This window comes from Prunus avium, chromosome 6 (assembly GCF_965620075.1).
Source record: "Prunus avium chromosome 6, drPruAviu1.hap1.1, whole genome shotgun sequence".
In the NCBI taxonomy this organism is placed as follows: Eukaryota; Viridiplantae; Streptophyta; class Magnoliopsida; order Rosales; family Rosaceae; genus Prunus; species Prunus avium.
Genome location: NC_142289.1, coordinates 14,642,638 through 14,662,761, shown reverse-complemented (window position 1 = coordinate 14,662,761; position 20,124 = coordinate 14,642,638). Strand labels below are relative to the sequence as shown.

The 20,124-nt window shown below is 38.8% G+C and overlaps 1 long non-coding RNA gene across 2 annotated transcripts; it reads right to left on the bottom strand.

The window, feature by feature from the left end:
• Nucleotides 1-5,272: 5,272 nt before the first annotated feature.
• Nucleotides 5,273-10,338, bottom strand: LOC110754851 (uncharacterized). Of its 2 annotated transcripts, none has more exons than XR_015836813.1 (5): nt 10,104-10,338; nt 8,114-9,382; nt 7,369-7,464; nt 6,227-6,283; nt 5,273-5,620 (listed from the first exon to the last, which is right to left on the bottom strand). It is a non-coding gene; the product is annotated as an uncharacterized LOC110754851 (long non-coding RNA). The 2 variants fall into 2 exon arrangements; XR_002526405.2 differs by having other exon boundaries at nt 8,114-8,230; nt 10,104-10,336.
• Between the last annotated feature and the right edge of the window lie 9,786 nt (nt 10,339-20,124).

Here is a 20,124-nt window from a genome sequence, read left to right as displayed (position 1 = left end):
CAATTAATTAATTACAATTGTACTTGTGCACTTTATGTTTTGAAAGCATCCTAGGTATGGTATAGTATAATGTCATTACGGGGGTATATTCAATTGAGATTTTAATAAATTGTAATGACAAGATTTTAATGTAATGGATTTCAGTCGGATTTGTAATTATAAGATTTTACTTATGATTTTAATAGATTGTAATTACAGGATTTTACTTATGATTTTAATTCACTTTTAGGACTTTTTCGTATTCTCCAAAATAGATTTGCCTAAAGTGTGGATTGGATTTGAGTTAGCCATGTTCGCTCAATCCCATGACTTTTTTTTTTTGGTCGAAAAAATGAACTTTCATTGCAACACAACACAACTGAGAAACCACCAATAGAAATACGAAAGCATAAGCAGAGGCTAGAAGCTCATCCATAGCCACCAACACCAAATGCAAAACAGATAGCACTAGAAAAACAAAATAAAGGAACATACTGAAAACTCCTAGCCCAAACCCATGACTACTCCTAGTTTTTGTTAAAGCTTGGACCAAAAATGTGGAGTGAAAAAAACCCCTTGCACCCTATCAACGTTTCTTCTAGATTGTTGGTAAGGTTTCTTTTTTCTTTTTTTGTTTTGTCCTGGTCCTGAACGTTTCGGGACAGTGAATTAGAAAAAAATATTTAGCTGATGTGTGCTGTACGTGCAGCAGCTACGCATAAAAAAAAAAGGAAAAAAAAAAAGAGCCTCTTTGAGGCATTAGATCAAGCAACTTGTGGGCACACCAATAGAGTTGTGGAGGGCTACAACTCCTTGTGAGGAAATATCTACAATGAGTAGGAGATTCTGAGAAAAAAAAAGTATCAAAAATATAATTTTGGTCCAAAGAAGCTAATATCGTCTCTCTTGTTAATGTTTCTTTATCGTCTCTCTATATGAGAATCAGGCATAGGAAGATGAGATTTGTTATGTGATTTGGTATTTATATCACACACTCAAAAGTCTCACACAATATACCATTTAATGAAATACCTCAAAATCAGTAAATTTTTGAATATCACGGTACTTTTTCTTATCTTTTAAAAGTCCTAATTGAATACCACTGGACTTGTATTGATGATTTAAAAATCCTAACTGAATACCACCAGATTTTTATTGATTACTTAAAAATCCTAATTGAATACCGCTGTACTTTTAAGCTTCAAAACAATCCATTAAAATCACAATTGAATACACCCTACTAAGTATTTTTATTTTTTTTATATACTGAACTAACACACAACATGGATGCTAGGACTCGAACCTAGGACCTTGCCTGGGGGAGCAATTACTCCAAACCACTACACTAATGCAAGGGCGGAATCAAGAATTTTTCAATGGGTGGGCTAGCTAAAGTTATTAAATTAAAATCCAATGATAATTTTTTTTTTAAACTAACAGTTACTATATTTTTTTAGAAATAAAAGTATACATTAAATTTGTAAACACAAGGAAAAAAAAAATTGAATTAGAGCCAGATTATTCACGAAATGGTGAATTTTATTTAGAAAAATGCTTCTCTTTTGGGGATACGTTAATGGAAAAAGGATTAAAATTGATGTTTGGGACAAACTTTGCCACCAAATACAAATGTGGAAGACCTTTGACTATGCCTATTGGTGTGGTGGAATATGCAATTGTATATTTTTTTATTTACTTTTTGTTTAAAATATTAGGCTATATATGTTTAATTAATTTTTTTCCCCAAAACCTTCCTAGGCTACAGCCCATAGCAGCCTTTGGGCTAGTTCCGCCCCTGCACTAATGGGTCCTTTATATGTCATTAAGTATTTTTATTCCAAATATTTAAAGTCCCAATTTTAATTTCCCTCACTTGTTGATGAAGAAATCGTCATCAATTGGGCCATTCTCTTTAGTATATATAAACTAAGGGTAATGTTAGGCTTACCACATAGTTCAATGGTTCGTGAACTTTGACCCGGTTCGCATTTTGGTCCTTTAATTTCCAAAATCGTTCCCGTGGTCCTTTAACTTCAGTTTTGTTAGGACAAATGGTCCCACCGTCAATTCTGTCAATTTTTTCGTTAAATTTAGGGGTAAATGGGTCTTTTTAGGTTGGTTTTATTTTCCCCAATTGTGAAACTCATCTTCCTTCTGAAACAACAGCCCTAAAGAACCCTAAATTGCAATCCCTTTCCTCTTTATAAGCTGGTGCTTCTCATATTGGTTGAGTAAATGTTGAAATCGTCAATATTTGAAGCTTGGAGAGCATATTAGTTGGAAGAATGGAAAGTGATATGTTTCAAACATTAAGGTGATGAAATGCACACATGAAATAGTAGAGCAACCTTCAATGATATGCAGATGAATCAAACTTGCATTCACTACAATCGCAGATAGAGCCTTTTCTACAAAAGTGAAATCATATGACATGTGTTTGTGCAAATTTTTCACGAGAGAATATTCACTTTTAGATCCTCCACCTCTTGAGCTTCCTTCTCTCTCTTCCTCAATCCCTGTAAAATCAAACTGGAGTAAAAGACCACACATGGGGGTGTTGGCCAAAGGCCCTCCGATGCCTAAGTTAGTTCGATTAAATCCTTGAGAAATAATAGCTAAAAAAGGGTACGGAGTTTTCCCTATGCGGAGAACTGGGTGGCCTGAGCCATGTGTAGTGGCACTTAGTCATATGGGAGAGATGAGAGAGGTGAGGCCGGCGGCTAGGGATGTCATCGGCTAGGAGAGGGAGAGAGGTTTAGGGTTTTTTTTTTTTTTAGGGTTTCGAAATTGAGTTTAGAATAACCTTGTGTGTTGAATGTAGCCATGTATTTATAGGGCTCTGCGTAAAGGAAACATACATATAATGCTTGGGAAATGAACTTTAGTCACAACTTATACAACAAAAACATTCTAAATGGCAGATTCATTTTGTTTGTACTAGTTGAGCTAAACGTTTTTCATTTTAAACAAAGTATCTTAGCCTATTCTCTTTGAACACAAATAGAAAAAGGAAAAAGGGAATAGATCTTTACCCTTGATGACATTTTCTTGATTTATCAAGAATGAACACCTTTGTTAGAAAGGCCTTTTGTTTCTCTTGATTTTGACTCCTTCACCTTAAGGCTCCAAGATTAGACTCCTCTACCTCACCACACCAAATGCTCCTAAAGATGAAGAGAAGGCAATCAAGAAGTATGGATGCTAGTCTACTTCTTGATTGGACCAATTTTTGGTTTAAGATGAGATACAAAGATGATCACTCATCAACCAAAGTAGGAAACCAAAAACCCTTACTAGGTTTTATCAAACACTTAGCTTACATAGGACAACACAAAAGGCAATTGGGTGAGTATTTGGGGCTCCATTTGGTCCATGGGTCATGTCATCTTATGTCACTTATCCCTTGGGCCCAATAGCCTTTTGGGCTATTTTGTCCCTTTCATTTTAAATCATATTTAAAAGCCCAATCCAATATTTCTATATCAATATTAATTCCATAATTAATCTTTTAATTATAATTTAACTATTAAATTATAATTATAGTCTTACTTAATTGACCTGGTTGAAGTATTTGACTTTAGTCAATTGCTCCGGTCAACATGTTGACTTTTGACCGTTGACTTTGACATTTGATTATCAACCATGGACTTGTGTCTCCTCATTTGTACCTCTAATCACATTATTTGGGTTTGCAAATCCGTAGGTTCCCTTTAGCAAGGTAGTGGGTTGACTCAACTCCTTAAAGATGATATATGAATTAAATTCCACAATTTAATTCTTCCTATTAATAAAGGTTAATTGAAACCTTTTAGGACATCCACAAACCATGGTTGTCGCCTAGCAGCGAGTCACGGTTATCCGAGCTAAATGAGATGTTGTGAAAGAACCTATTCAAATTGGAATGACCGTGCAATTGAATCCTTCTCTTATGTCAATACTCCTTATTCATATTATTAGATCATGGAATCCGATTGTCAATATCCTAATGGGAATCATTCCTTTTATATGATTATCTTGGTAAGATTTGAAGATTTCTTCTTTCAAGTCTTATCCACTACTCTGCGCAGAGACTTGACCAATCATATCTTGGAGTATTCTCTCTCCTTTACTGAGAGTAGAGATTCCTTGTTGTACATTCATTTGCTTCCATGACTCTATTAAGAATCCTGATGAGCACCTTTAAACTATGCCTAATTCAGCATGACTGTATAGTGTCCTCAAAAATTAACAACATAGCTACAAAACATCTATGATGCCTCAGGTCTAAGGATTATTTTGCACCATTACAATTTATGAGTTCCAGCTTGACATGTGAGTAAAGACTTCCATATTGTAACTCGTGTGTTGGATCGTGTTCAGTGTACTTGTTCTTCTACAAGCACCTACACACATATCGATGTGTCTCCGCACTTAATGACTTGAGACCTTGCCATTCCCTACATATAGAGATGATACTGTGTGTATTGGTCTTTGCGGAATATTGACGCCCAATCAATATTCCTATGACCAGGAACATATTCAGGATTTAGAGATGATGAGAAGTCTCCATGTATGCAATCTCATTACATAGCTCTCATATCCACTTGTGTATTCCTTGGACTATGGTTGTTCTACATATTGAAAGATAATATAGGATGATTTAATGTATAAAACAACCTTTCTTGCCCATTGATAACATAATATGTCTTCTATCAAAGCTGTCCTTAACTCTAACTATTACCCAAAGTCACCATAATCCTTTATAAATAATATTAATAGCACTAATAATAATAGTAATAATAATAAGCATTCCCGAAGTTCCAACAATCACGTATCACTACAAGGAAAAACCCTTTTGGCGACCATCACCTTTGGTCGCTAAAAGTTAACATTTCGCCGCCAAATCCCCTTAGCAACGAAATAATTTCGTCGCTAGATTGGCTGCCTAAAGCTAGTGGCTGAAAGTCTAATTGACAAAAGGCGACGGAAACAAATTTTCGTCGCCAAAATATTTACTGCGACGAATTTATTTCGTCGCCATACAGTTATCAGTTGGTCGCCTATAAATATAAGTTCCTACGAATTGAGAAAGGATTGGGCGACCAAATATATGGGTTCATCGCCGATAGTTTCTGGCGACTACCAGATTTGGTCGCTAAAGCTTACTTAGTTGGTCTCTAAAATATGTATATTTGAAGTGTTTTAATTATTTTATTTATATTCTATTTTGTGATAATATTAACCTTTTCTTCATTAAGATAATGTAATTTCGAAAAACAATAAATTTAGATAAACAGAACAATAGAAAATGACATGAAGCAAAGTTTCTCTCATTCAAAAGTACACAAGAGCATACTAGTTGTTCAAATACACATAACATATCCAAAAATAGTAGAAATAAACGAGTGAAGAACTCTCCACTCAAGACTGGAGGCCAAGCTCCATATATTCTTGCCCTTGGTAAACCCAAGTTCTGAAGCAATTATTTCCCCACTCTAAGACTAGGTTCGACTAAAAAAAATACATGTATACTATGCCTTTTGTAATTCCAAGTTTTGCATGATCTTCAACACGTGGGAAAGGGACTGTGATCTAATATCGTGGATTTCCCAAACACTCTGCCAATTGTTGCTTGATCTTCTCAAACTCATCAATCATCTTCCTTTACAAAAGAAACAAAACAAGGAAATGCCAACGGTCAAGAAGATGCCAAAATCAAGAATATTTAAATAAAATATATATATAGAGAGACCAAAAATAAACAATTTTTAACAACACAATTACAAGAAATCTTGCCCAAAAGCGGAAATTGACAATCTTAATTAAATAAGACATTGAAAAGAGTTTGGATCTACATAAGAAAAATGATTACATGTCATTAATATTTAAGAATGTTCGAGAATGGTATTTGAACAAACTTAATAAAATTTGAATTCATTTTTCATACCTCTCAATATTAACTATCCAAAGCATACCTTTGTGATAATAACAAATACCACAAATGAATAAGGAAAACAGTTTTGAAAAACCAACGTACAGATTAATATCATGCATAGCACAACCCACCCATTAGAAAACATAAATCATAAAAACCAAAGTATAATCCACACCTTAACCAACATGGGTTGCATAACCTCTCAACACAATACAAAACACGCATGCCATTTTAATACCTTTAAACAAACAACACCACAATGACATTGACAACCACTATAGCTGTTAATAAGAAAAACAAATGGAACTGAGTGTAATGAGAAGAGGTTCTTACTTCAAATGGTCCTCTGTCCAAAACAACAACCCAAATCCTTCCACCTCCTCAAATAATCTGACATGCAAAAATAGGATATTACCTCAGTAAAACTCCTTTATTGTTCTGAACACATTATAAGATAAAGAGAACCACAAACCCAAATAAGGCAATCACTCATTGGTTTTAATGTTTTCAATGCAAATAGAAACAATGAACAACGACTTTTTCAGCTTCCACTAGAATACAATGAAGAATTGAAATAAAAAGAGATCTAAATGTAGAAAAAGAGGATTGAATTGAAATAAAATAACATGAAAAATTCTTTCAAAGTAAAAACACAAGCTAATAGAGGATGATTCTAGTGAAAAACTAGAAGTCTTGAAGATATTTCTTTATCATATTTTCAAGCCCAAGGCACAGAATTTGCTTAAGCACATAGCCCGACATTCCTAATTTTCGAGGCACTTCAATTTGGTCTTCAACCATTGCTAAGCATAACAGACAATTCAACAAAAAGGGTATGAAGTAGCTTTCAATAAATCATAGATGACCAAATAAATATTTTGTTAAACAATTTGGGCAAGAACACTTCAACTTGGGAAATTCACTAAAAATTTAGTGTGTGTAATAGTACGAAACTTTCCAGATCAGAACCAGAAACATTAAACTTTATCACATCAAAATTTCATGGCATTTGAAGTTAAGGAAGCATGTCAAAAACAATTTCCAAAACAGACTTCAGCACTACTCTGGAAAAAAATTTATAAAAAAAAAATCCCATAGTTCAGTTTAAGAATCAAGGTGTTTTTTTTTTAAAAAAAAAGGGACACAATCATAGGATAAAACTTAATTTCATTAGACTTGATTCATTACATCTATGGACTGGAAGCAAACATAAGCAACTAGCAATATTATAGCAATTATTCTTTTAAAGTTTCATTGGATAGAAATTGGGTTTTTTGGTCCGGACCTTTTAGAGCAGTTTTGAGATTTAAAACAAGAAAGAGAAGAAAAAAGAGAGATCTTGGCCCTGAAAAATAGACTACATTTAATGGCCCAACAATGGTGCTAGTTTGAACTGGGTTACGCAACATGGCTAGGTCTATGCATAACAGGACATGGCCAGCAACCATTTTGTGAAAACAGGAACTCCCCCTTACCTCTTTAATTTCAGCAGCCTCATTGATCGAAATGCCCTTATCCGTATGCATATGCATGTTGTTCCAGTTGCTAATGTATGTAGGATTTTCACCCTTCTACATTTTCCCAACAAAAAGAAATTGAGAAATACTTTCAGGGGACATATGCAAACCTTAAAACAGATTAAGGAAAACAAAAAGTAACTTGAAGATGATAAAACAAGGCTTTCAAGATTAAATTTACGTCAACCCATGACACAAGTCAGAAAAAAAAATGAAGGCAGAAGCAAGATTTTTATCTATCCTACTGCAAAAAAGAAAACAGAATTAGTTAGACACTATATTTTTCACGGGCTTGAGTCCAAATTAGTCTTCAAACTCAAAATAGCATATGCCTTCGCCCTCTAAGTTTCACTAATCATCATAAAACAAAAATATAATTTTTCCCAGTTAACTCAAAACAGTAACATAATAAGACATCACTTGAAGCACCAAATATCCAAGAAAAAAGCCCTCAAGAGAAAACCAAACGGTTCAAAGTAATATTGTAATCAACAACACATCCATTTTATAGAGTCAGATCAAGTACAATGAATAAAATTAGGCTTAAGGTCACATGCCTCTCATGTAGTGATTAATAATTAGGCTCTTCATCTGAATTTTAGAACAAATGATTATTCTTTACAGTTCTTAATTATATATGCCCTAATTGATGATAAAACCATTTCAATCAACAAAACTTTATCCTTGAAGCTAATTGAATTACCTTTCATAAAATCTGTTTGTGCCTAATAAATCACGGCCATGAACTGACCGAAGGAGCCCATTTTCTCAGCCCTGGCATTTGCTCAAACGCAGCGTTTCGCCAAGATGTTTGGCCCTCCTGAAGACAAAAGAAAAGTTGCTAAGGCACGATCATCTCGGCCTCGATAATAGGCCGAGGCCGAGGCCGAACAAAATCACGGCCAATGGTATTAAAAATCAAATCATCACGTGATAGCAGGGTCCCATGCTTCATTTAATGAAGTAATGCCTCTGGTTATTGCAGCAAACCCACTGGCCACAAATAAGCATTTAATGCACGAGGGAAGGTGGGAAGTGACTGAAGTCAGGTTGTGGAGACAGGAAACAGAGTGATTAGACGCAGACATTCTCACAAAAATTCTTGCAGTTTGGGAGATTGGGTCACCAACTATCAGAAACAATAAATGCGTCTCCACGGCCAGAAGCGCAGAACCCACGATCAGGGCGGCGGCCGAGATTCACCAGGATTTATGGGGTCACACCACCATACTTCACGATCCCAAATGTCGATTGGACTACACACTTGCTCTAATCAGACTCCACTATGCAGGATTTCAGCCTCGATTACTCCTCCAGGAACTCTTCCTATAAATACAAGGCTCAAGACTACTTTCAAAGGGTTCAAACACCAAACAAAAGCCTCCCACGGAGCAAATTATATTTTCCTATAATGCACTTTCAATATCTTTACTTGCTTTCCTAGGAGTAGCGTTAGATTGTAAGGAAAATCCATTCATCAATATATCATACGACCCTTGATTTTCAAGGCGCCGGAGCACCATCTTTGCTATTCGCTCATTCACCCCATATATCATACGACCGTCGCTCACTGAGCAGCGCGCCGGAGCACCGCCCGAAACCCACTAACAACACCACCGCTAAACGGCCTTGTAGCTCAGGCTGTGAACCTGACAGCCGAGATTTGTTCCTCTCTCGGCTACAATCGTTTGATTAGAAAACGAGTTCAAACAGGCGCACCACTTAACCATTTCCAATCACATCAACCTCTCGACGCACGGTAGACCGTGCTGGAACGCCCGCGCACAACCGCACCGCATCCAAAAGCAGGAAGCCACGTGTCAACGCACATCCCCTCGGCCCGGAACTCCAGGCCTTGAGATTTGCGCGGTAGACAAAATCCAAGCAACCAGTGATCATCAGATAAAGCCGAAATGCTTTGTTAAAAAGGAAAAAAAAGTGGCTGGAAGGGATTTGAAAGGATTTCCAAGACCTGGAAAACAATCAATCAGACTCAAAGCATTAAAACATAACAAATGAAATAACTACTGGGTAAGTGTGCAAGTGAAACATCTCAAATTTGACACAGAGCCCACATCAAATGGACAATAGGGCATTCATATCAAATACAAGAACCATAACATAACCCGCATCCTAAACACATTACAAATGAATACAAAAACTGCATATATATGTATGCACACACACACACAAAACAGAGAAGAAAATAATTCATAATTCGTAAATCATAGATGGCCAAATAAATATTTCCAAAACAAAACTCAAATCATACAGAGCAAATAGTCATCAGACCTAACAGAGAGGCAGCATATGAAGGAAATTGTGAGAGGACTTCGCCAGTTCAATGGTTGAGGGGTTGCAACGACCTTGTTATTAAGACCCCCCAAAAAAAAAAACCTCAGATTTTATTTTGAAAGAATCAAAATCAGAAATCTAGATAATTGAAGGGTAGATTATATCTGGAGAGTAGGAAATAACTCAGACCATCAGAAATCTAGATTGGGAACAATCATGAAAAAGGAAAAATAATTTTATTCAGATATCAAAAATGAAAAATCAAGCACTGAAAATCAGTTTGGATTCAAATTCCTAAGTATTCAGTTCTTATTTTCCTTGGTTGTTTTCTCAGCAACCAAACGGAATCTACAGAAAATTAACAAGACGAGAAGGTAAGCCAGACAAGGTGAACTCACCAGAACTTTGCCGTTGAACCATGTAGTGAGGAAGACTTCGGAGATGAAGCTGTCGATTTTTGACCCTGGGCATGCGACAGGAAAGTGGAGGAGAGAAAGGGAAAACCGTTGATTTCTGACCCTAGGCTTGCCGACGTCGGTGGCGATGTTGGAGCAGCGAAAGGGCGTGCGAGATGGAGAGGGGGTCTGAGAGGAAATAACGAGTTGGGAACTTATTTTTTATTTTTGTATTTACACTCTCTAGATTAGCCCCAAAAACATTTGGTCGCCCATAAGCTAACACACACAAACGACGTCGTCTTTTTGGCTTAATCCTTGGCACAAAACTGGTCTGCGACGAAACCATACATTCGTCACGGATCCCACGAATTTTTACGCGCGACTTCTAACTTTAGCGACAATACAGGAAAGCTTAGCCACACAATATTTTCGTTGCCAGCAATTTTTGAGTTTCGCGCGCACCTTTTCCAGAATTTGGCGACCAATTAAATGTTTGGTCGCCAAGTCCTAATGTATACACCAAAAGTTTTTGTCGCAGTTTCGAAGAAATTGGTCGCAATTTAATTTGACTCAAGTTATGCAGGATGTCTAAATATCACGAATCTTATGGCGACCACCTGGAAACAGTTTGTCGCCAATCTATAGTTTTGGCGACAAAAATTAGGTTCGTCGCTAAATATTTCGTTGCAAAAAAGGTTTCTCCTTGTAGTGTATTCTTTCCTAAAAATTCACTAGTTTGAATTAGATCACCCATAACTTTCAACATCCGTTCTCAAATCAATTCAACATACGTATTACATACTATTTCAGCAAACCAGAATTCATAACCCGCATCAATATCCAATGTACCCATAACCCAAACACATAGACATATATTTGAGTATAAACATATAATTGACATTTAATTAGATCCTTACTGACACCAAACCCCGCTATCAAGCCACAAGTGAATTATAATAACAATCATCAAAATAAAACAATAATAACAATATATATATATATATATATATATATATATATATATATAAACGAAAAGTCTCGTGTCACATGGTAAAGGCCGAAACCGAACCGATAGCTCGCTTTTATACCCTCATTAACCAAAATACCCATTACCAAACAAATCAGTTTCCCACCAATATCACTACTACACCCAATATCACAACATCAAAACAAATCAGTTTCCCACCAATATCACTATTACACCCAATATCACAACATCAAAACAAATCCAAGTTTTCAACAATACGCCATAACTGTCATTCAAAATCCCACGTATTTATCACTGGCGAACAATTCCAGTAATACTATCCGATACTATAAGGCCACAATAGAAACATACACCCAAGCCCATAATTCCCAGAAACTTAACGTGTATACACAACCTTGGAAAGGTCCTAAAGCCATTCTAGTACCTTCCCAAAGGATGAGACGGTCTCAAAAGACCCGTGGTCAACAGTTGGTCAAACTTCTCGTTTTTGGTCAATAGAGCCCACGGGGCCCACGACCTCCGATTTTCGATCCGACAGTTCCTATGGGTTCAACAAAGTTTACTAAACACGTCCTGCAAGTTTGGTCCAGATCGAGCAGTCGGATCACTCTCGATCAGACGTCACCGTTTTACGTAATCTTTGAATCATTGATTCGAAGTATCCAGGACTCCGAAATCCTAGAGGTACCTAGATCAACATACTTAGAAATGGAGCCATTCCAACGGTCCGAACATATTGAACTCGGATATCTTCTAATATACGTAAATCCTTTCGACTGTCAAATGATAACCAAATTCGAATCCGAGCATCCTATTGTGCTCAGGACGACATGAGAAAATTTCGGCCCACACATCGGCAGTGTGTGGGTGTCATTAGAAAATTTTGGCGACCGAAAAATTCTCAAAACACCCTACAATACCTATATCTATGTGATCAAGACAACTAGGGGAGCAACTTTTGTTCTTGGGCCATGGCCAAAAAGTGGCCAGAGTTTGCCGGAAAATCAAGCGAAAAACTGGTCAAAACTTAGGTCCTAAATTGAGTTTCAAAACTTCAAAATTGATCCTAACCAACCCAAGCATCAGCTAGATCACGTTGAATAGGTGAAGAAACATACTTGGATAGACAAATTCCTTCGTCGGAGTCGTCGGAAACGATGTTGAAAAATTTCGAGAAAATCGGAACTTTCTCAAGCTCTCGCTGGCACTGAGGGTCCTGGTTTTGTCGGAGAAGGGGTGGGATGAAGAGAGGGGGCCGGACCGGTTCTAATGGAGGTGGAATAGTGGCCAATGGTGGTCGGAGGAGAAAGATATCGTCGGTCAAAGGATCAGCGCTGTTTTGTTGCAAGGGGAGGAGAGAGAGAGCTGTTTGGTTTTTAAAAATTTGACTTTGAAATATTTATGGTTGTGCCACTGCATTTTCGTTGACTGTAACTTCTTCGTTAAAACTCCAATTTGAGCCCACTATGTGTCTATGAACTCGTATAGATGCGCTCTACACATTGATGCAACGATGCGACTCAAATTCCAAATATCCTTATAGATTGAAAAGTGATTATCGCAACCTTACTCCAAGGGCAAAATTGTAACTTCACAATTAAATAAATTTTAAAAAATTTAATAGGTTAAATAAATGGTTACAATTGTTTCGGGGTGTCACATCTCTTAACTCTTTTTCAAATTGAAAACTTGTCTTCTCTAATTTCGAGTGTGAGAGAGGTCTTGGAGAATTGTACTGTTTGTCGAAGAGAGCAGTTGTCGTGCAAACTAAGGTAAGTTGAACATTTTTTTTTTCTTCTTCGCGCGCGAGGACTGGTTTGGTAGGCCTTGCCAGTTGTCGTCGTGATGGCGAAGCTGATGTGGCGACGGCTGCCGCAGCCTTCCTCATTCCCTTTTTTTTTTTTTTTTTTTTTTGCTTACAGTGAGGACTAGCTGGCTCAGGCATGTCGGTTGTAATCGTGACGATAGGGGAAGAGCCTCAGGCCCGATGCTATAAGCGACGGTGGCTGGCAGCTGACATCGTTGCCACCCTTATTTCTTCTTATTCAGAGATGGGCCGATAGGCTAGGCAGCATGGGTTGCGGCCTACAAGCGTTCGGGAAGCGTCTGGGCTGTGTCGCGGCTCGGGCTTTTATTTTATTTTTTTTGCAGGCCCAGACTGGAGTTATCAATGGGCCTACCGCTGCTGCCATGGCTTCGTGGCTCGGGCCGCGCTGTGGATTGCCTTGTGACTTAGGCCGTAAGGCCAATTCCTTTTTTTTTTTTGTGCCACTAGCCTTTTTTGTGTGTGTAAATCTGACATGTATTCTTGAAAAAATTTCTATACGTCTTGTAGTTGTCAAGCCATCATGTCTTGCAGTTGAGGAAGGTAGTTGATCACCAATCTCAAAAGTACCTTTGTACTTGTGGGGAGGTTCCAAAGTGCATAAGAAGAAATTTATGGTTAATCTGCATCACGTTATGTCTTAAGCTTAGTTCTTGATGGCTTGCATGTCAGGCTAGCGGAGTTTTCAATCGACGATGCACCTTGTGTGGATGCGAATGATCCATATGCTAGGATTATCACATTTTGTAACTTCTACTTTTCTTTGGGCTTCACTTTCCCCTTGTCAAAGTTTTTTAGGGAGGTGTTTTGCGTCATGGAGTGTGCTCCAAGACAATGTACTCTGAACGTCTACCAGGTGATCATGTGTTTTGAGAATCTGAGTCGTTTCTTCAAGCTAGACCTGACGGTGCGAGAGTTCTTCTACTTCTTCGAAGTGAGGCAGTACGAGAAGTATGCTCAGGTCCAGGTATCCAAAGCCAAGATGTTTGACAGCTTTAGCCAAGGAGATCATGTATGACATGCTGATGTGTTGGAAGTCAGCGGATGGTGGGAAGACGAGGTTGGTGATGGTCCACTTGCTCCCACTATTTGTTCCTAATTTTGTTTGTTTGAATTCTTTGATGTGTGACTAACTAACTTCTGTTTTCTGCTTGCAGTGAATGATATATGCAAGAACTAGATCTTTGGCCTGACATGGTTAAGGTCTGCCGAGCTCTGAACATCCTTACAAGGTTTCGTGAATGGTGCTGGTTGTTGAGCGAGTATCGAAGAAAGCTGGTGGTTTGCCTCCTGCCCATGATGTTAAGAGATGGAAGAAGAATGGTCTAGATTCTGATGATCTACCTGTTGAACAAAAAGAGTGCTCTGCCGAATCCCTCTCAAAGAGGAAGGCCGACGCCAAGTCCTCTAAAGATGAAGTTGCAACTTCGTGATCAAGGGACGTGTCTCTATTGAGAAAGAAGCCAAGACTTCCTTCTATTGTGATCAAGTCTTCCTCAAAAGAGGTCTCATCTATTGAGAAGACTCAAGTAACTGCTCCTTCTTCATCTGCCACAATCAAACATCTCGTCAACACAAATAGCAAGAAGGTTGGCGGCATGCGAAATGTTCAGGACATTTCGTTCAAGTCTCCTATTGACAAGCTCATAAACTCTGATCTGCCTTGTAAAGAGGTATGCTCGCGAACCAGTTCACCTGCTGAAAGGCAAAGAGATGCTGATATTTCTCTCTGAAGTTCAAGTCACCTACACTGATCAAGGGATGAGGATCGAATTGGGAGGTTTGCTCATCTGCCCAACCATCAGGATCTAGCTATTGTGTCACGGGCAGTCAAACATGGAGTTGATCGGCGTCATTGACTACTTTGGAGGCGAGGATGGAGGTGACTTAAAAGGTCAAAGAGTTATCTGCTCGGGTGAAAGGTTCTTCGAAAATGCGAATGACTGATCTCAAGGTTGACTAGTCCAACCCTGCAAGGGATGCAGGTGTGTTTGATCTGCTTAAGATGAACTTCCTGTCAAGCCCGTCTGCTTGTGTGAAGCTAGTTGATCATATCCAACAGGTTGGTGACCTTGGCACATTCTCAAGTCTTGCCTTGGAGAAACAAAGGAAGCGGCTGTTCATTTCCTTAAAAAATGAGTAGTTTTTGCTATTGAGGCCATCCGAAACTCATCTTATGTTGCCCCCTCTTCTGCTCAGCTCAGCGAGTTGGAGAAAAAGAATATTGATCTGTCTAGCAAGCTCTTAGTCGAGCAGATATGTCATGAAAAAAGGATGTCTGAATTAAGGGAGAGTATATCTGAGCTGAAGAGTTCCCTTGCTAAAAGGGATATTGAACTCAACTCTTCTGCTGCTGGCCTGCACAATTGAAAAAATGCCTACTTTTGTCTTGAGCACAAGAATACTAACATCTCCTATAGTTATGACAAACTTCTGGCTAAGTTTGGCTCCTATCATGAGGTTGCTGAGCGGTCTAAGTCCAAGGCTGTCATCAACGCATACAAGTTGGGTTACTTGGACTGCAAGAGTGGGGCCGCTCCTTGCTACTCCATTATAGATGAAGATGTCGAGGTGCTCTGCCTTGATTTGCTCCCTTTCTCAAAGTGAGCAGATTAATGTTGTGGATATGGAGGGGGCTAAAGAGCAGGTGGCTGACAAGACTGTAGCTGAAGAGCATGTGGCTGATGAGATGACATCAGATGTCACAAAGCAGATAGCTGGAGATGCAGAAGGCGTAGCTGATCAGGTGGGTGCTGAAGAGGTTGCTGACCAGGAGTCTCCTGCAAGAATCTTGGAATAGATGAAGACTCCTTTATCTTTTCAACTTTCTTGTTTGCAATAATTGGTCTTGTTTAATCATCTTCTTTCTGTTGAACTTGGCTGGTTGGTCACTTTTCTTTAAGGAAACTTCAGTTATTTCTTTAACTTCAATTTGTATTATGCCTTGTGAACTACTTGAATGACCATCTAGTATCTTGGTTGTGCATCTCCCTTAGGGTGTCTAAATGTTTACCCATCGCTTGCTTGAAGGGTGCTCTTCTGCTTCTTTTTTAGAAACTTTTACTGTCATGCCTCCCCTAGGAAACTGACAGGAACTTGTGTCTCCCTTAGGATACTCCTGGCGCGTCTTGCATCTCCCTAAGGATGTTTTTATGGACTGCGTCTCCCTTAGGATGCTTATAAATGACTATCATGTCTCCCTTATGAAATTGACAGGAACCTGGGTCTCCTTTAGGATACTCTTGGCGCGTCATGTGTCTCCCTTAGGACACTTATAAATGACTGTCATGCCACCTGGGTTTCCCTTTTGATACACCTGGCATGTCTTGCGTCTCCCTAAGGACGCTTTTTGGGGACTGTGTCTTCCTTAGGACGCTTATAGTTGTTGCCCTATGTCTCCCGTAGGACGCTGGTTATGGGGGACGGCCTGCTTGGCCTGCGTCTCCCATAGGACGCTTCATAGTTGCTTCTTTTTGACACATTTTTGAATGAGAAACTGAAATTGCATTGATGTTTATATGATTACATAGTTTTATTTGAAATGGAAATAACTGGATAAATAACCTAGAATTTCCATTAACTGCTTTTCTTCTTCATAAGTGGGTAGGGCTTAGGGCTCAGTCGTTTGCCAGGAACTGAGTTGGTAGGAGGAAGCTCACAGATAATATCTTCGAAGGTGGCCGACATTCCATTGTCTTGGAATCTCCTTCCTTACCATGTTGTCAAGTGTATAGCTTCCTCTGCCCCTAGACTAGTTGATCACCTAAGGGCCTTCCAATTAGGTTTCATCTTCTTAGATCCTTATCTTTGCACAGTAATGAAAGTCTTTCTAAGTACAAGGTTGCTAGGTTGAAACTGTTTGACCTTGGCCCTTTTGTCGTAGTAAAACTTTAACTGCTACTGGTAAGAATCAACTCGGACAATGGCTTTCTCATATTCTCCCACGAACAGGTCATGATCAATGCATAATTACATATCATTTTCTACCCTTCTAGCTTATGATTTGGTAATGTTTTTGAGTTAAACTTGTGCTTTTAACCTTCTTTTATCTTTGTTTCGGTGTATTAAGCTTTGGGACTCACTTAATGCATTTTGGAGTCAAGTTAGCTCAAAATTGTGTCTACAGATCAGTCAACTTCACGGATTGGACTGTACGTGCTTAGGAAGAACCAGATAATGAGCCATATGTCATTGGAAAGATGTAGAAGTCTAATTTCTGGAGCATTTTACGGTTCATGATTTCAAGTCTTCTAGAGGAAGTTATGCAAGTTTTGGCAGCTTAAGGTGAAATTCGGCAGTATTTGCGTTACTGTGCCAAAAATGATATTTGAAGGCCTTTCCAATTTTCCCTTGAAATTGGTTACATATGGTTGGAAAGATAAGACAACGAGCTTGAAGGTCCATATTTTTCCAGAATTTATTGAGAAGAGGAACGAGCCCAAATTCGGCCTACAAGCAGACTGCAGTGCATTGTCATGCATGACATATGCATGAGCTAATTATTTTTGGTGGGGAAGTTAGGTAAAGTTGGTGAAGTGAGTGTTGTAGGTAGAGGCAATACTCAAATCAGATTTCTTAGGCCTATAAATAGTGAGGTTCTCCAAGCTAACAAACACACCCCAAGGGGGGAAGCTCTCAACACCTCTCTAGAGCTCCTCTCCATTCTCTTCCTCAAATCCTCTAAGTTTTCAAACACACCCCAAGGAGGGGAGCTCTCAAACACCACTCTAGAGCTCCTATCCCTTCTCTTCCTCAAATTCTCTAAGTTCTCAAACACACCCAAAGGGGGGGACCTCTCAAACACCTCTTTAGAGCTCATCTCCCTTCTCTTCTTCAAATTCTCTAAGTTCTCAAAAACACCCCAAAGAGGGGGGGAGCAGGGGAGGGGGAAGGGAGGGGAGCTCTCAAACACCTCTCTAGAGCTCATCTCCCTTCTCTTTCTCAAATTCTCTAAGTTCTCAATTGTTGTAACAAAACCCTTTTGCTAAATTTTCCTTTATGTTTTCCTGAGTTGTACTTTATTTTTCATTGTAATTAATTTCTTATTTTAAGTTTTCAAGTTTGATTAGTTTCCAAGTTTTAATTACTGTTTTTGTTCTTATTCATTATGCTATTAAGTTAATATACTTGTTTGAATGATTGATCACCATTAAAACTTGTATGTTAGCTATCTAGGTTGGAATTAAGAGTAGACAACATATGCTTTAATTTGAATTGAACTATGAATAGGAAGAGTATGTATAGACATTCAACAACAAGGATTAGATACATACTTGGTTGTTTAAAACATTCTTCTATACTTAATGGATTTCTTACGCTTAATTTAGGTTCGACAACAAGGATCTAATTAGGGAATTAGGAATTCAAGGTTAGGACCAGATACCATGGCTTAATCATACTTTAGCTAGAATCAATCCGTGAATCTGAATTGAACTTGTTAACTGATTTGCTTGAGTTAGTACTTTTCTTTCATTCATGTTTTCTGTTCTTTTCTTTCTTGTTTTCTGTTTTGTGCATGGAATCAAATTGAATCAATCTATCATCAATCCTTGTGAGATCGACCTCGCACTTACATATGCTACACTACCGAACAGCTCATGCAGTTGTGAGTATCACAAGTTGAGAATGCTGATGAATCAATTTTGGTGCAGCTGAATTCGACAACAACAGGTTGAGGTTGAGTTTCATTTGTTCGGAATTCTAATCAACACTACCCACCTCAATGCTCACAGAGGGGACAGTGATGTGTGGAGAAATGATTGCCTCAGTTCCATAAGCTTAGGAAAATGGGGCTTCGCAGGTTGATCTCTTTTTGGTGGCTTGATAAGCCCATAGTACTCCAGAAAGCTCATCTACCCACGACCTCCGATCACCAATCCGGAAGTTCCTATAGGTTCATCACACTTTCTAAACCTACCCTGCAAGTTGGGTCCAAATCGAATGGTCGGATTGCTCACGATCGTACAATCAGACGGTTATCGTAAAACGCAAACTTAAACTTATTGAATTGGAACATCCGGGGCTTCGATTCACGATCCTAGGAATGCCTAGATCAACATATTTTAAATTGGAGTCGATCCAACGGCTCAAACATATCGAACCCGGATAACGCCTAATATGCGATATCTGATTGACGATCAAACGATATCCAAATTCATATTCGAGTATACCGTCATGCTTGGGATGACATAAGGATGATTTTAGGACTCGGGGGCTAGCCCAAAAGTGGCCCACGCGCTGCCACACGATTCAGGCGTCCAAAGCGATTTCGGCAAACGAAAAATCTCCAAACCGGTGGTCAAGACTTATACCTACATGATCACCACATAGAGTGGAGCAACTTTTGTTCTTAGACCTACCCCAAAAAGTCGACGGAAGTGGCTGGAATCGGAGGCCGAAAATCGGCAGATTTTAAGTTCTTATTTAACTACCAATACGCAGAAATTTCTCCTAATTAACACAATCAGCAGCTAGATCATGTCAAGAGGATAGAAAAGCATACCTAATTTGAAAGATTTGGTGGCCGGAATCACCCGAAAATGGCTTGAGAAAAATCTACCAAAACTGCCCAAAAACCAGCCGCTTTTTGTGGATGTTTCGGGCGAACTCCAACATTTCCAGGGGCTGAGACCGGTCAGGAAGCAAAGAGGGGGTGACGGAGGTTCAGTTGAGTCCGGTCTCATGGCCGGTGGCGGCCTGTGCTGGTGCCGGTGGCTCGGAGAAGCTGCTGTCGTATAGTCACATGGGGGGGGGGGGTCTGGTTCGCAGGAGAGAGAGAGAGAGAGAGAGAGAGAGAGAGAGAGAGAGAGAATTCTGGTTTTTAAAAAAAATCCCTTTTTGAAATATTTACGATTTTGCCACTGGTACATTTTTTATCGTAACTTCTTCGTTACAACTCCGATTTGAGCCCACTACGTGTCTATGAACTCATCTCGACGTGCTCTATGCAAAAGTGCAATTGAAATTCCCAAATCTTCTTTTTTTGGAATAATTTAATATTTAACTATTAAATTAGGACCGGGTTGTTACATAATTCGTATATCATCTCTAAGGAGTTGAGTCAACCCACTACCTTGCTAAAGAGAACCTACTGATCTGCACACCCAAAGAATGTGATTAGAGGTATAAATGGGGAAAATGAAATGAGGAGACACAAGTCAATTGTTGATAATCAAATGTCAAAGTCAATGGTCAAAAGTCAACATGTT